This window comes from Mastigoproctus giganteus, chromosome 1 (genome assembly GCF_048544385.1).
Source record: "Mastigoproctus giganteus isolate SK-2022 chromosome 1, ASM4854438v1, whole genome shotgun sequence".
Lineage (NCBI taxonomy): Eukaryota > Metazoa > Arthropoda > Arachnida > Uropygi > Thelyphonidae > Mastigoproctus > Mastigoproctus giganteus.
The window spans coordinates 161,076,569-161,088,840 of NC_143575.1; positions in this window are offsets into that span (position 1 = coordinate 161,076,569).

Below are 12,272 nucleotides of genomic sequence, written 5' to 3' on the forward strand. Positions count from 1 at the left end.
TAATTCTCCCTTCCCGTATACCCTTTTTTTTTTTTTTTTTTTTTTTTTTTAAGTCTATCAATAGAGATAGAGACTGTCTAAAGCTAGCAATACTGCATACAATAAAATAAAATACATTTAGTCAATTTCCAATTTCTTTTCAAAACAATTTTTTTTTTCGAAAAATAAGTTTTAAAGGCCTAAATGTAAAATTTAATGAAAATGCATATGCTGGAAGTCAAGTTATGTGCGGACGGATGGACATGATAAACTTAATAGTTTATAATGAGAACTTTGTGGCTGTGTAATTCTGTGCACAATTACGCTAGATGTGACTGATAGACCGTAAAACATTTGTCATTAAATAAAATACTGTTTTAAAATATAAACTGCGGCATTTAGCTTGCATGCGCAAATGTTTTCTTATCTGTGAAAGTCGTATCGTTGCACCTCTACCAATCATGTTCTCTAAATCAACAGATTGTCTTCTATATAAACATGATTTAGTTCATACCAAAACTTGTACACTTAAAAATCATTTTTTCAAGTTCTTGTGACATTTTCCTTGCACAACATTTTAAATTCTTAACCTGGCAGCCAGGGCCGCATTAAGGTTTTCATAGGCCCTAGGCATTCTTGTATTCGACGTAGCACTAGGGACAGACAGACATCATTCCAAAAACTGTCCTATCGATCTCTATGGACCTCAAAACGTGCATATCCGTTAAAAACCGGAAGTCGAAAATTTTTCCGATTCCTTAGTCCTTGCGTGTCCTTCCCTCCTCATTGGGATGTGGTAAGGCGGGGAAGGGCGCAAAGCAAAAAAAGAATGATGTATTGTAGATGAGAAAATTGTGCGATTTAAAAAAATTCATGCTTAAAATTATTAATGTAATTTAATAATGTACGCTGGTGATTTTTGAATTTTTGAAAAATTGCCGATCGCACCGATCCGAATCGGATCGGCGCGGACCTGAACCGATCGGATCATCGGACAGGTTCGGGTCGGATGTACTGTGTGGCGCATTACGGCATTCAGCATTGGTTGTGTTCTGTGATTATAATCAAAGGGGTCACTGTAGCCGGACAACAATCAAAAGTCAATCACATTATTGGTAAGCAAAATAGGTAAGTAATTAAGTAAAGTAGTAACACTGAATGCAGTAATACAATAACTTATTTTAAATATTAATATAAATGCCCTTCCTATCAAACCGTACTAATTTTACCACCTACGCAGATAATATTAAGTTCTTCATCATCACAAAATGCCCCCAGTCTCTCCAGTCTATTACTGTGAGCTCTAACCGACAGCTACATGAACTGGAAAACTACCTTCATGCGATTGGACTCTCCATTAATAAAGAGAAAACTGCACAACTCTCTATCACCAAGAAGAAAAATACCAACGATGTGAACATCATTATAGCGAACTCTCCAGTTAAAAAAAGTCACCCAATATAAAGATTTGGGCATCATCTGGGACAAAGACCTCACCTTCTTGCCTCACTTTAATGCCACTCGAACGAAAACATATTCGGCTTTATGGGCAGTAAAACAAGAGATCTCCAACTTCCATAACCCGGACCTTATCATCAAATACATTCTTCGTTGCATTTTCCCAATTCCATTATATGCCTCGACTATATGGTCCTCAGCATCCTCATCATACCAAGCCAGGTTCCTCTCCCTGGAATTCTGGATCTTGAAATGGCTAAATAGGGTTGCCGGGCTAACACCTACAATCTCAAAATCTGTTCTGGTCACCAATCTTAATACGCTTCCTTGGAGGTATCTCATCATCTCTAGGAACCTTCTTACCCTCTCTCAGCTTCTATCCGGAAAACTGAGGTCGCCCGATATATGGGATATCATCGCCAGACCGTCCGACAGGAGAAGATGCCAATCCAACACCTCCCCATACAGATCGAAGCTGCGTAGTATGTCCTCCCTGGACAACATGTTTCCACATAACTCTTTCCAGATATTTAATAGATTAGCCATAGACGTTGAGAAACTTTGCAAGGACAGAACATACAGACCTTCCATTCTTGCAGACATGTATTCCTTAGTCATGCTCTAGGTGGACTCTATGTGATGCTGCACTATCCACGCTCCGATGTATCCGTATGCACTTTTATCTGTTATAACTTTGTTTTTGTATTTGTTGTAACTTGATGTTTTTGTATTTGTTGTAACTTTATGTTTTTGTATATTCACCAGTGGCTGTTTAAGGCCGTATATTGTATCTGTCTCTGTATACAATGCATTTGTCTGTATTTTATGTTTTATCTCTGTATGTAACTCATGTCCTCTAGCTGCATAGCTGTAAAGGAACATTTCTTCGGAAATAAATTGATATTAATAATAATAATAATAAAAAATTGTAATAATGAATATACTTGCCATTTACGGTTTACCTGTTCTTTTATTATCATAGAATCTTTAGTATATAGCGTGAGTCTAATCGATTGTCAAAGAAAAATACTGTGTATAGAGCTACTCATCCTCAACACGAATCTGCTTGTAGTTTTTCAAACAAATTTTCCATTTTCGAGAAATCAATTATTATTAATATTTATATCGCCGTTGCGAACTGTCGGCGATAGTTCGTAACGGCGCGATCTAGGTCAATAGTAGAATAGTTTATTGTGCTCAATAAAAATAAGCTTATTACCAGATGAACGTGTATCTGCGGTTCTAAACCAATTGTACTATTTTTTTAATATTTAATATTTTTTAAATCAACATATCTCAGAATTTTGATAGTTTAATAATTATTTTTAAATTTATATCCGATATTCATGTGTCTATGCCACCATATACCCATTTTCATTAGCTGTAAATCGTTTTAATATTATTGAAATTTTCAAACTTCAACAATTTCTTTTTCGAAAATGGAAAATTTGTTTGAAAAACTACAAGCATATTCGTGTTAAGGATGAAGAGCTCTATTTACGATATTTATTTTTTTGACATTCGATTAGACTCACGCTGTATATCCATCAGTATTTTACACCATAAACCCAGTCAAAAATTCTTTAAATATTTTATCTATATATCACAAATTTATTAATAATAATTTAACTTCGTATCAGTTCAGATAACGGTTTCGCAGAATTTATACAGAAATAAGAATTAAAATTTCTAAAACCAAAATATTTTTAAATAAATATTTATATTTTTATTTATAAATATTTTCATTTTTAGCTTTAAAATGTCTGACAGCTATAAACGAATTCACGAATCAGGGTATGCTAAAAGAAAAAAGGGAAGAGAATCTGAAAAAATTGAAAGGATCAATGCTTCAGTTTGTTACTAAACATAACAAAAATTCTGAAAACTTTTCGACACCCAAACTTAGTGAAGAAATTGATGAACAGCGAGAAGACTCTGTCTTAGTTCCACAAGTAAATCCATGACTAGTACCAAAAGATCAAGACGACTCCATCAGTTTCTTATAAGTTAATCCTGGGTTGCCAGAACCAGAGGAACAAGAAGAAGAATCAATGCCAGATAGATGCCCAGAAGATAATTCTGAATCAGTACCAAAAGAAGAATTCAGTAACACAAATGATGCTTCCATTTTAAATATGAAATACAGTAATGATCCAGTTGATTGGATCGTAACAGCTGATCTAATAACTTATTACGCAGAAAATATTCTCTCCCGGAATATGGAATCGAATTTTCGACTTAAAAGTACGCTAAAAAAGAGTTTTTCTTTAGAAAGTTAAGTAATGGGGAAAAAATACCAAGAGACTGGATGATTTATTCCTCTTCTTCTGGTAAGATATATTATGTCTGCAAGCTATTCAGCAAAAATATAAATTCAATTGGTTCAATCAGTTTACAAACGGTTTCGATGACTGGAAGAATGCCACAGCCAGAATTACATCACATGAAAAATCCAAAGAACATATTGAAACCATATCAAATTTACTACAACATAAACGATATACAAGAATAGATGCAATGTTGCAAAAAGATAACAAGAGGTTGCACATGTACTGGACTGAAGTGCTAAAGAGAGTTGTTGCTGTTGTAAAATTTCTGGCTGAAAGAGGGTTAGCTTTTCGTGGTGATTCTAATAAACATAATTGTCTTACGAATGGCAATTTTCTTGGGTGCATTGATTTGTTATCTGAATTTGATCATTTTCTTAGAGATCACATTCGAAAAATATGGAAATCCTGGTAAAGGTAATGTTTCTTATGTATTGTCAAATACATGTGATGAATTCATAAACATATTAGGATCTAAAGTGATGGATCAAATTATATCGGAAGTAATAAATGCAAAATACTATGGAATCAGTATTGATTCAACACCAGATATCAGTCTGGTGTTGATCAATTGACGGTAATATTACGCTACGTTCTTAAAAATGCACAAGTTGTCGAAAGACTTCTCAAATTTGTCCCAATTGAAAAACACGACGGAAAATACTTATTTGATACCTTATGCGACACTCTCAAATAAAAAATGACATAGACATAAAAGACTGCAGATCGCAATCATATGATAATGCGAGCAACATGAGTGGGTCATATAATGGCGTTCGAGCGACGATTCGTGAAGTTAATAATTTAGCTGTATGGGTTCCTTGTGCTGCACATAGCCTGAAATTGATTGGAGTAGCTGCTGCGGAATGTTGTAGTGACGGCGATATGGCCAGGAATTTTACATTAAGGAATGATACATGTGGGGAAAATGAATAGGAAAATACATGGGAAATTATAAGTTACACAAAAATTAAAACATGTAAAAATGAAATTATAATAAATAGGAAAATATAAAGAGAAACACAGAAATGAACATCGTAACACAATTTGGAAGAGTTTATTCCACTTCAACAGATACAATCCATAGTTCTATAGTGAATTGACAATCTTAGTCCTATGCCTTGTGCGATTATTTTCGTAGTTTATCACTATGTACACTATCAGGCTTCTCTCATATTGTGGAGTTATACTTCATATCTGGGTTGGCATGCAACACCAGGGTACCCACCCGCCCACCGATGATAGGACAAGCCTTGAAACGGTGCTGTCTGGGGGGGGGGGGAAGGTTGATGAGACGTGCGTTACCGTGGATAGGTAACAACTAGGGCTTGCAATACCGGTCAAAGTCTTAATACGTACGGGTATTTCGGTATTTTTAATTTATGAAACCGGGGTATTCCAAAAACAAATGTTTTTCTCAAATTTTGATGACAATTAGGTGCAATAAAGTAAGGAAAAAACAAGTACTGTAATTACTTGAATTCATGTTTTAAATAAACTTTTATTGCAATAATAAATATTATGAAAAAAATCATTAAAATACAGTTATTCTAAAAACAAAAAAAAAAAAAATACATATTGTTACTGCAAAGTTTAGTTATGTTTAAGCATCCACACTACCTGTCCGAATAAAGTGAGCTCTTAAGAAACATAAGCAATCAATAGTATGATAGTTTAAAATGGATCTAATTTTCGTACATACAGTACAGTATTTGATTAGCGGCAGAAAAAGCCCTTTCGGATTCTATTCTGGTACTATTCTACTGAGATAATCGTAGACGATCACAGTCCATATTTTCTAGGCTTTGAACTTTTTTAGCAAAAATAGTTAAAAGTATTTCATTAATTTCCGACTCAAGTTCATCTTTTAAAATCTCATTGGAGTCAGGCAATTTCTTATTTTGGAAAGAATTTGCGGAACACTGATGTTCTGTTCCATGTTGGTCTTCCCTGGTTGAATTATGTTCATCATTTTCTGAAGGAGAAAGACGTTTTATTAAGCAAGTATAATTTTCACTATACAGTAGTATCTTTACTGGGTCTGGGAGAGAGCAAAGACTGGGGATAAGGAATAAAGAAGAGAGCAAAGAGTGCAATTAAGGAATTCTTCACATATATAAATGCAAAGAACAGAAGGACAAGTCAGATTGGACCCTTATGTAATGTACGTGGGATAGTATTAGATACCATAGCTGAAGTTGCAGATGAACTCAACAGTTACTTTGCATCGATATTTACATAAAAAAAAACCTTTGTGTCAATAAGATATTATGGAAGTGAAGTTGAGAAAAAATGTAATTAATGATGTTGAAATTTCAAATGATTATTTAATGAGAACTTTCGCGCCTACAGGCGAGTAAGGCTCCTGCGGTTGATGGCATATACCCTGCAATATTAAAGGAGGCGGCAAGTGAGTGCATTGAACCATTAAGGCTAGTTATGAGAGCATCACTGGACTCAGGAGAGATTCCGTTGGACTGGTGTAAATTGGAACATAAAGGCGGTTCTAGGAGTGTAACGGAAAATTACCAACCGTCCAGTCTAACTTCAGTAGTAGGGAAAATCATGGAGGCAATGATCAAGGGTGGAATTCAGGATCATTTAGATAGAAATGGAATTCTGTATGATACATAGCATGGTTTTGTAAAGAGAAAACCATGTTTAACAAATTTGGTTAGCCATTTTGACAGATCACTCGTGAGCTGGATTTAGGGAATAATTTCTGCATTGTTTATTTGGATTTCAGCAAAGCATTTGACTCAGTCCCACATCAGTGGTTACTTTATAAGTTAGAGCAGGCTGGAATCATAGGGAAAATCCTTAGATGGATAGCCAGATGGCTTGAGGGCACCAGGCAGAGGGTTGTGATAAATGGTTATTCCTCAGATTGGGTTAATGTAAGAAGTGGGGTTCCCCAAGGATCAGTATTGGGACCACTGTTGTTTTTGATTATCTTAAATGACATCTATGAACGGATGGAGGGGTGAGGTCTAAACTTGCAAATGACGCAAATATCAGTAGAGTAGTTAATGATCGCCGCCAAGCAGAGCTTCTTCAGAGTAACCTAGATAGACTTCCGGGATAGTCAGAAAAGTGGCAGCTGTGCTTTAATTCAGCAAAATGCAAGGTCTTATACCTGGGGAACAGCAACCCCAAAATAACTTGTACACTTGCTGGAGTTGAACTAAAGTCAGTAGTGGAGGAACGGGACTTGGGAGTTACGATACGGTCAGACATGAAGTTGTCCGAGAATTGTGGACAGGTTGCAATGTTGTATTGGTGTCCTATCGATGATTTATCGAACATTTGCTAGTAGAGATAACGACGTCATAATCACATAAAGGTGATTTTATAACCTTTATGTGATTAAATTATAAACAATTATTTTTTTAAAATTTGTACCGAAAAACCGGTATTTTTTGTATAAATACCGGAAAAAATTACCGGGATCCCGGCATTCGAGATCCCCGTATTGTAAAACCTAGTAACAACAATCTTCCCTAATGGGGAAGCGTTGCCTATTTGGGAGATTCATGAGTGGTTTAGTTCAGTGAGTGTGAGGAGTGTAAAATCTAAAATCATTAACAATAATCTCCCTTTCTTCTTTCGGCAGCATTTCTTCTTCTTCCTCTGCTGCTATCACTTTCCTACACTTTTTTTTGCTTTCCTAAATCTAATAGGGACAGTATGTGGATAACACAGTTTCTTATCCCATACCATTTTGCAAACGATGCCGTCTGGGGGGGGGGGGGTATCTTGCTGAGGCCCTCGTTACCGCGAATGGGTAACGACAGTCTTCCCTAATGGGGAAGCATTGCCTGTTCGGGGGATTTATGAGTGGTCTAGTTGAGTGAGTGAATGTGAGGAGTAACTGTCCTTTTCTTCTTTGGACGGCATTTCTTCTTCTTCCTCTCCTATCACTTTCCTCTACTCGTTTTGATTTCCCGAATCTAGTAGGGACAGATGTGGATAAAACACCGTTTTCGAAAACGGTGCCGTTTGGGTGGTGCTATCCGCCAAGAATAAGTAACAATAGTTCTATTAGTGTAGCGTTACTTATTCGAGATAGTGCATTATTATTATTATTATTATTAGCCATATGGTGCAAGGAAGCCTGAGGCTTATGCTGCACAAGCCAAAAAAAAAAAAAAAAAAAAATTCCTGACTCGTTGTAAAGGTAGTCACAACGAGTCATAACAATTCCTGACTCGTAGTCACAATATGAGATACAATTAAATCGATGCCATCCATTATACTACAGTACTTTGTACTTCACTACGACCAAAATATTGTGAATTATCACTACCAGTTCTATAGTAATTAAACTCATATATAATATAAGCTCAATACTCAGTTGTAATTTCTTAATTAATTTCATAGTAATTTTCATGTTACGAAGATGTTCTTATATACTCCCATAGCATTTATGGTGTGAAGATGGGGTTCGTCAAGAATCCTGAAACGTCACATGCTAACAATTTAGTATTGAGCTTGTGTGTTATATATGAGTTTAATAAAACCTATTTGTTAAGAATTTTCAAGTGGTATAATAGTGTTATTTTATTATCATATATATATGTGATAATAAATATATATGATATATATATATGATAATATATATATATATATATACAGGTTTGTTAAAATTAACGTATCCCTATGTATAGGGCTCTGGAGTGAGTTCTAAGGCTCATACTGAAGAGAAATTTGGACAATAGGTACAATAAAGAATGCGCTCGCCATTTATTGAAAAAAAAAAAAAAAAAATTAGTTACAAAATTTGTCACCATGACAAATTTGTCATGGTGCGTAACTATCTTAGTTACGATTATGCAAATAACTTACGTTATGTTTGCGGTTATGCAAATAACGTAAGTTATTTGCATAACCGTAAGTTATTGCCACAGCGCCACTACTCAGCTCTACTGTACTGCATAAAAGCAAAGCAGTCTCTTCAAAATCATACAGTAAATCAGTGGTTTTCAACCTTTTTTTAATAACGGCACCCCTAAGTTAATTTATTTTATTTTGCGGCACCCCTACTCAATTTTCTGCCTGTTAGATCCGATTCTCTCTGTGGGTACATATATATAATATTATATATATATATATGTTATATGATAGTTATTACAATAATATAATTATAAAAATTACTTTTCATAATACAAATTATATATATACAGTATATAATTTTATTCTTTATATAGAGGTACTAAGTAAACATCAATTATAGATCACCACAAAATTATAAAGATACTGTACACCTTTTTATAATGAAATAAACATATAAATTTTACAAAAATAATAAGTTTAAGTAACTTAAACCCAAATTACGTGGCACCCCTGGAATGTTGTTGTGCACCCCGGTTGAAAACCACTGCAGTAGATGTTTGCCTGCTATAGCAGCAATAGGCGCTATTAGTGAAGCTGTACTATCAGAACAGCAACAATGCAGCTGCGGCTATCAGAGAATTCCAGCGTCAGAAGTGCATAAGGCGTGGACCTATGACTGTTTGTGCTGTCCGCAAAATGATTGCGAAATTTGAAGCGCGACAGGACATTTTGGTGTTCAACCAGGTAGATGTCGAAAACGAGTGGACTCCTCTCGTGTTGAAGATGTGGCTATGCTTGTCGTGGATTTATCAAGTCAATCTCCATGTGGTAGCGCAAGTGTGCCAGCTGTTTCTCGTGAAGTGGACATGCCGTATTTACAGTGTAAGGCTAGTAATGCGTGGGGTGTTGCGGTACTATCCTTACAAATAAATAAATAAATTTTCTGTTTATACTCCGGGACGACCAAACGGTCAGAGGAGTTCACAAGATATACAGAATACAAGAAACAGCACCGTATTCAGCAGTCACGGGCTTGAACCCCGGTCACTCAAGGCACGTGTACTTATGCACCCGCGCGCCTGACCACTAGGCTACGGCGGCATGCACATGCTACAGCAGCTAAAGCATGGTGATGCAGATATTCGTTTCACATACGCACTTCAGTTTCTAGCGCGAATGATAGTGGATATCACTTGGCCGTGGAATGATGTTCTTATATACTCCCATAAGAATAATGAAGCCCACTTCTGCTTAAATGGACAAGTGAATATGCACAATTGTCGCATTTGGGCAACAGAAAAGAAAACCCCTCGAGTTATCCAAGAGGTCCCGCTGCATTCTCCAAAAGTGACAGTGTGTGGTGTGGATTTACGGCCACATTCATGATTGGGCCATATTTTTTTGAACAGGAACACCGACTGGACCTCTCACCTGTTCCGTCACTGGACAGCGATATTATGAAATGTTGGCAAATTTCGCAATACCAGAGCTGCAACAACGTGGGTGTCTTCAGGATACCATATTCATGCAAGATGGTATCCTGAAGATCCCATCTTGCATGAATATATATATATATATATATATATATATATTATGTGAGGTAAAAGTTAGGCAAAAGTAATAAAAATAAATAAATAAGGCTATGTAGCTATCATTAGAGGCAGCAAATGCACATCCTCCACATGATGCCTAATTATATCCGATAATTAACATAAATATGATATTTAAAATAAAAATATCAGCCAGTAGTACGGCAATAATGCAGAACGAAACAAAACGCAAAATAATGTAAAATAAACAAACAGGGAAGGGAAAGTAGGGATAATAGGACAAAAAGGTAGTCAATAATCCCCTGTATAATTTAGACAATTAAATCATTAAACCCAATTAATAAAACATGATGTAAATTTAAAATAATGCCAATTATAAATAATTTAGCGGAACCCCCTCGAAGGTACCAGTTCCAAAAGACGTGAAATCTCACCAAAAAAGGGTTAAAGAATCTACCAAAAAACCAAAATATCAAAATAATAGACTGATACTATATATTTTTATTTTAAATATCATATTTATGTTAATTATCGGATATATATATATATATATATATATATATATATATACAGGGTTGTTAAAATTATAAAGTATAAATTTTACCGTTTAGTTTGTATAATTTTATTGTTGCAATAAAATCGTTGAATTCTATTTGAATTATAGTTTTTCGTACGCTCTGAACAAAGTGCGTAAGGTGCCTAATGGAAAATATGGCCTGCGTACGGTTTTCGAAAATCAAGGTCCTGACTAGACTTACTGGTAAGAGCTGAAACAAATATTCGTAATACTTACCACTTAAGCTATGGTATTCCTTGACATCGAAAAAGATTTTGATGCAACCTGGAGACATGGCATATTGTATTGCGAGGCATTTATACAGATTTTCTTGAGTAATAGAAACTTTTCAGTTTGCATTCGTAATACGTTTTTCCAAACTTTTGTTCAAGAAGGTTAGTTTCTCAAGGTTCAAAAAAATAATAATAAATAAAAAATTAAATAAATAAATAATAATAATAAATAAATAAAAACGGAAATTATTTTTGTAGAAAGCATCAAACACTTCATGATTCAGACATCACCCTTTCCCATAAAGTAGATATAATATTAAATTTCTTGGTATCCCGCTAGGCAACAAGTAAAATTTTCTAGAATATGTAAAACACCCTGTTAAAGTTTGCCTTGAGAAAATAAATTTCCTAAGAGCAATATCATATCATGTAGAACCAATCGTTATGCCATTCTACCTCTATACTGATCTCTCATTAGATCATGATTGAATTAAGGTGTTTCCATCTACGCTTTAGTTAGACCTGGTGTTCTCTATTACTTGACCCCATTCATTAGAACTGCATAAAAATTTCATTAGGGGCCAGTTTATAGCTTATATACAAAAGCCTTCGAACCTCCACTTTCTTTCCGCCGAGAAATTCTGTTGAACTATGCTATGTTACCATGGTAAGAAACCTCTCAAATCACCCAGTGTGGAACGCAGTCTAGTGATAATCGTAAGAGTGCAGTAATGCTAGTGAGTGAGGGTGGACCTTTGTTCAAGCCTATGTGACTGCTAAATGTAGTTAACGATTGTATTCATTGTCAAAATAATTGTAAACTCCTCGCCTAGTGGTTGTTACCGAATAAAAACCATAAATAAAAAGACTTGTTTATTTCGGCTGTAGTGATTACTACCCAGTGAAATCTATTCATTATACCTCCAGATATATCCTAGGAAAATCTATTATGGAAAACATTTATTATCGATACTGATGGATACATGCGCTTTGAGCAGTGGGGAAAGAGTGCCATCCCAAGTGAGATAATTGTACTTTTACATGCTGCTTGCAGATCAGTTCTCTTATGATATACCCATTTTATTCCCAGGGGCTCACATCTGGTGAGTATGGGCTTGGCACACCTAGGGTCCTCAGCTGGATATCATTATTCTTCTCTTTCTTGGTGATCCCTTTCTACTTCTCTCTCTCTCTCTCTCTCTCTCTCTCTCTCTCTCTCTCTCTCAGGGTAACTCGGGATTTTTTTTTTGGCTGGTGCAGCGTAAGCCTCAGGCTTCCTTGCACCATATGGCTAATGATAATAATAATAATAATAACAATAATCTCCATCAGTCTT